Raw genomic sequence first — 6,193 nt, 5'->3', positions numbered from 1 at the left:
CATAGTATTTACTCTATATTAATATGCATAAAAATAAATTCACAAATTGGACAGTTAAAAATATTTACCAATTTTAATAATAATATTTAGGGTTTTCAATGATAAATCTAACAGGTCTTAATGCTGATGATTCTTTAGGTTCCAACATTTTATGCTAGTGATCTGATATATTTGTCCACATGCAAGACAACTTTTAATTTCTTGACAAAATGATTTTGTTTTTTAATGGTTTGAAATAAGTTGAATATATCCAAGATAGACTCCAGACTCAATGATTCACTAAAAGAGCTCATAGGTCTCAATATCTGATATAGTCATATACCAGAAAAACTAGACGATGCCTGGTTGCTACTATAAACCATTCTAATAAGGGCCACAATAGATTGTTAGGCCTCCACTTTTTACTGTACAAAACCACTTTGGTTTACTACAGTAAAATGATACAGACTAAAATAAATAAAGGAACAGGTTCATAGGACGAAGTCTAGGAGTAATCAGGCACAATTTCCCATTTACCCTCTTTGTGGAATCACTCCCAGTAATGATGGTAAGAACACACATGGATTTTATAAGCCAGAGAAAATCTCAATAAAAACCCTGAACACTGAAGCTCAAGGAATTTTCTGTTTTCTGTGCTTAGTTGAATGACCTCAACTGTTTGGACCTCAATCGTCTTGGAGAAACAGGTTTTCACCAGATAGTACTTATTAGCATATACAAGCTGTTTGATCCCCTATGGCATGGCTCAAGGCTTCAGCCATACTAGAACACTCAACATATCAAGGGCTCAGAACTCAGAACTGGAGAGCTGGCCACAGGCCAATGCTAAAAACTACCCTTTCTTGAGAACAAGCAGGGTTTGAGCAATCCCAAACCAGATGAATTAACCCTTTCCAGCACAATATTCACTGTCTCAATGAGCAGTTCAGCAGTTTGAGTCCACCAGCCACGGCAGGAGAAAGACTTAATGATCTCTTTCAGTTCATGCAAAGATTTACAGACTCGGAAACCCTATATAAGATCATGATAAGTCAGAAGTGAGTCCACAGCACTTAACAAGAACAACATTCCATTTAAGTTGTTTGTTTGTTTGTTTTAATTATTTTATTGTCTTTTAGTGAAGCTTTAGACAGCAGTTTACGTTTCCCTTCCATAATTTCCACACACCTTGTTCAGTGACATTGGTTACATTCCTCCCTTACCTGAACATTCCCATTGTTTCCCTTTTGGTTGTTGTTCCCATTAACCTGGTTTCCCTTGACCACTTGCGTTCTCATCTTTGTTTTAAATTGGTGACCGTTTCTTCTCATATAGGTAATTTTCTAAAGAAGCACATTACCTATTGGTGATATTCCTTATTTTTTAAGCTAGTTTTGTTATTTAGCTACAAGGTGACCTCAGAGGTTGGTTTTGGTTCAAGGTTTCAAGAGCATCTCTAGGAGTTCTCTAGTCTCATCCACTCCAATAGTCTGTCTTTTGTTTTGTTTATTTGCTTTTAGGAATTGAGGTTTTATTCAACGTTTTTCTTCCAAAAGTACAGCCAGATCCCTGAGAAGTGAGGATGGTGAGACTTAGTCTCATGTTATCAGGAAGGACTGGTTCCTGGAAAAGGTCATCATTCTTGATAAAGTAGAGGGTCAGGGAAAAAGAGCTAGACCCCAACAAGATGGAGTAACACAGCGGGTGCAACAAGAAGCTCCCACAAAACAGCAGTGATGAGGAGGCACAGGACCAGGCAGTGTTTCATTCTGCCATGCACAGAGCTGTTGTGCGTCGAAGTGGAGGCCTAACAATCTCTTGTGGCCCTGATTAGAATGGGTTATAGTGGCAATCAGGCACCATCTAGTTTTCCTGGTCTCAGGGCAGGTGCAGTAAGGGTTCATGTAGACTAAATGTTCTGTAAACTAGTTTCTTTGAGTTTTGTTCCTTTCTTTCTCTTTTGTCACTGAAGAACAGAGAATAACAGTTATATCTGTTACGGCCACTGGCAAGCTTTTAAAACCCCAGACACTACTAACCAAACTAGGATGTAGAACATATCTTTATGAACTACATCAGTTGTCTGAGATGTCCCATGAGACAATGGTCCTAATCTTTCAAACTCAGAAATCAAATCCCCCAAGGTGTTCGGTTATGTCTCATAAGTATTCTAACTCTGTGATGCCTATGTAATTTATTTTAGGTGTGGCTTTCTAGGATAAGCACTGGACCACAAGTTCTGATTGAACAACAGTGTCGGTGGTTCAAACTCAACCTTGGAAACCCTGTATGGGGTCGCTATTAGTCATAATAGACTCAATGTCACTTAACAGCAACAACATATATATTAGTCACATAGATGCATATACATATGAAAGGGCTTCAAAGTTTGTGGAAAAATTCTATTCTCTTTTCATTCCATTTTACCATGAAAATTTTCAAGCCCCCTTATATACATATGCATACACTTATGGAGTCTTGGTGTGTCACTGTAGGATAAACACTGGACTGCAAGCCACAAGGTCAGTAGTTCAAACCCCCTAGCCACTCCTCCCAAGCCCCATACAGAGTTGCTATGAATTAGAATCTACTCGAAGGCACTTATCAACAACAACAGTATATGTACACATGTATACATAATTACCCATTTGCTAACCAAAAAGTCAGTGGTTCAAACATGCCAGCTGCTCCATGGGAGAAAGCTGTGGTAATTGGCTTCCATAAAAATTGCTATTGTTGTTGTTAAGTGTCGAGCCATTTCCGACTCATAGCAACTCTGTATAGGGTTTCCATGGAGCAGCTGGTGGGTTTGAACTGGTTGGTGGTTTTGTATTCTTCACCTTCAGTCTTATGATTGGCAGTCTAGTGCTTATCCTACAGTGCTTTGAAACCCTCTGTGCTGATTCTATACTCTGTACTATGGGGCTGCGATGAGTTAGGATTGCCTTGACAGCCATATGTTTATACACATGTGTGCCTCCATATGTACATATATAGCAGCACTGTTGTTTCCACTATTGCTTCAAAATTATATGTACCTTAGCAATTACCAATAAATCCTTTTTGTACACTTTCTGATGCATCTTTTACATTTCTCAAGCTATGTACTCTTCACTTGCATCCTTCATTTGTTGACACCTTTCCCACCAGCAAAAATAACAAATGTCTACCATCTAGAGCAGTTGGAAACTACCAGCTGTTCCGCAGAAGAAAGATGAGGCTCTCTGCTCCTGTAAAAAATTACAGCCGACTCCATGGCACATAACAACAACCACCATCTAGAGCAGGAATGGGGAACGTCTGGCCCTCAGGCTGTATAAGACCCTCAGAATCACTTGGTCTGGACCTGTAAAGGCAACCACAGTTCCAACTGTCACATTTGTTGTTGTTGTTAAGTGCCGTCGAGTCAGTTCTGACCCATAGCGACTCTGTATAGGGTTTCGGAGGAGCAGCTGATGAGCTTGAACCGCTGACTTTGCAGTTCAAACAGCTTTGTAGTCTGGCACATTAACCCACAGCGCCACACTGTCACATTGTTGTTTTTGTTAGGTGCCATTGAGTCGGTACCAATTCACAGCGACATTACGCACAGCAGAACAAAACACTGCCTGGTCCTGGGCCAACCTTACTACTGTTGCCACACTGGAGTCCATCAATGCTGTCACTGGGCCAGTCTATTTCACTGGGGGTCTTCCTTTTTTTCTCTGACCCTCCACCTTACCAAACATGATATCCTTCTCCAGTGACTGGTCCCTCCTCACAATACGTCTGAACTATGAGAGACAAAGTTTGGCCATCTTGGCCTCCAAGAAGCACTCTGGCTATACCTCTTCCAAACCAGATCTATTGGTTCTTCTGGCAGTCCATGGCACTTTCAATATTCTCCTCCAACATTTCTATGGCCTTCCTTATTTACTGTCCAGCTTTCACACCATCACATTAGGGATAAGTTAATTAAATGTTTGACCAAATACAGCTAGCTAAGTTTTAAATTGATAATTTTGTATGGCACATGAATGATGTTATAAATTTTGTCAGAAAAAAGGTTCCCACCCCTGTTCTAGAACGTGAGTCTACCCTCCCACCTACCATCCTTGGTCATCCACTTAACATTGCTGTTAAGTGCTGTTGAGTCAGTTTTGACTCATTTTATTGTTGTGGTGATGTGCCTGCCAAGGCATCGGTTCTGACTCATAGCAACCCTATACAGGGTTTCCGATGCTGTAAATCTTTACAGAAGCAGAAAGTTTTATCTTTCTCTGACGGAACAGCTGGTAGTTTGAAACTGCTGACCGTGAGATTAGCAGCCTGATTTGTAACCACTACGCTACCAGAGCTCCTTAGTTTTCACTCATAGAGACCCTATATATTAAAGTATTATTGACATTCATATCTATACCTTTACTGGACCTACTGTTTAAGCCCTCAAGCATTTTCCAGAGCACTAAATCATCTAATTTATTTTATAGACTGTACTTTAGTCACTTTTGATGCTACAGCTATAACTTTTATCCCTGTCTAAAGGTTCACTGATATTAAAACAGTTTGCATATTTATACTGTCTAGTTGTCTTGCAATGTAATTTTAATCTCCACAGTATAGCCATTTATTGAATTTCTTTTAAAATGATCTTTAAAAAGCTGCTTATAATAACATCCAACACTTTTAACTGTGAGATCATACTCCTAGGAATAAATACTAAATCTGTGTTAAACTTTTTCTGCTTTCCTTCTTACCAATTCCATTAGCTAACCTCTATATTACTCAAAATTGTTATTGATTGAGTTCTGTTTTTCCAAGTCTAATGTATCTTCTCCCAAGAGTGCATTGGTTGATAGAACTTAATGAAGACATGGCTATGTGACAATTCCTTTGTTCTTAGGGATATTGAAGAAACAGGGACCTTATTTGTAGATATTTATAGATTCTACTATGAATTAAAAAACTTATATTGAAGACCAGGATAATTTTAAAAATGTGCACTGAAAAATATTTTTCTGATAATAAAAATTACCTTATTTTCATGGTAGAAATTGTAGAAAAATGCAGAAAGTCTGAAATAAAATAAAACACCTTGTAACTCTGCTGTGTGCCATTGAGTTGATTCCAACTCAATGTTGAATCCTATGTTATAGAATAGAACTTAAAATGTACTTAATAAAAACTTATAAATAGCAGAAAAACACTGTCAGATATAGTGCCAGAAAATGAGTCCCTCAAGTTGGAAGGCACTCAAAATGCAACTGGGTAAGAGCAGCCTCCTCAAAGTAGAGTTGCTCATGATGACTGGAATGGAGTAAAGCCCTAGGGAGTAAAGCCCGTGACCTTCATTAGCTGTGGGGCACAACTCAAAATGAAGAGAAATAGCTGTAAATATCCACTGAAAATCAGAACATGGAATGTACAAAGTATGAATCTAGGTAAATTAGAAATTGTCAAAAATAAAATGGAATGCATAAACATCAATATCTTAGGCATTAGTGAGCTGAAATTGACCGGTATTGGCCATTTTGAATCTGACAACCACATAGTTTACTATGCTGGGAATAACAAACTGAAGAGGAATGGTGTTGCATTCATTGTCAAAAAGAACATATCCAGATCAGTCATAAGGTACAACGCTGTCTGTGATAGGATAATATCCATGCACCTACAGGGAAGACCAGTTAATACCACTATTATTCAAATTTACACACCAACCACTAAAGCCAGTGAGGATGAAATAGAAGGATTCTACCAACTTCTTCGATCTGAAATTGATTAAACATGCAATCAAGATGTATTGGTCACTACTGTTGATTGGAATGCAAAGGTTGGAAACAAAGAGGAAGGATCAGTATTTGGAAAATATAGCCTTGGTGATAGAAATGATGCTGGAATTCACATGATAGAATTCTGCAAAATCAGTGATTTATTTCAAATACCTTCTTTAGACAGCATAAGAAATGACTCTGCATATGGACCTTGCCAGATGGAATACATAGAAATCAAATTGACTACATCTGTGGAAAGAGATGATGGAAAAGCTCTATCATCAGTCGAAACAAGGCCCTGGACAGTTTGTTGAACAGACCATCAATTGCTCATATGCAAATTCAAAGTGAAGCTGAAGAAAATGAAAACAAGTCCACAAGAGCCAAAATATGAACTTGACTATATCCCACCTAAATTTAGAGATCATCTGAAGAACAGATTTGATACATTAAACACTAAA

General features: G+C 38.4%; 1 protein-coding gene across 2 annotated transcripts in view; it reads left to right on the top strand.

Moving 5' to 3' along the window:
* Positions 1–6,193, top strand: part of PRKG1 (protein kinase, cGMP-dependent, type I) — a 1,720,113-nt gene that overhangs the window by 1,144,702 nt on the left and 569,218 nt on the right. The window lies entirely within an intron of this gene.

This window comes from Chrysochloris asiatica, unplaced genomic scaffold (genome assembly GCF_000296735.1).
Source record: "Chrysochloris asiatica unplaced genomic scaffold, ChrAsi1.0 scaffold00003, whole genome shotgun sequence".
NCBI lineage: Eukaryota > Metazoa > Chordata > Mammalia > Afrosoricida > Chrysochloridae > Chrysochloris > Chrysochloris asiatica.
Note: the sequence above shows the minus strand (reverse complement) of the source record. Positions and strands in the feature narration are given on the sequence as shown.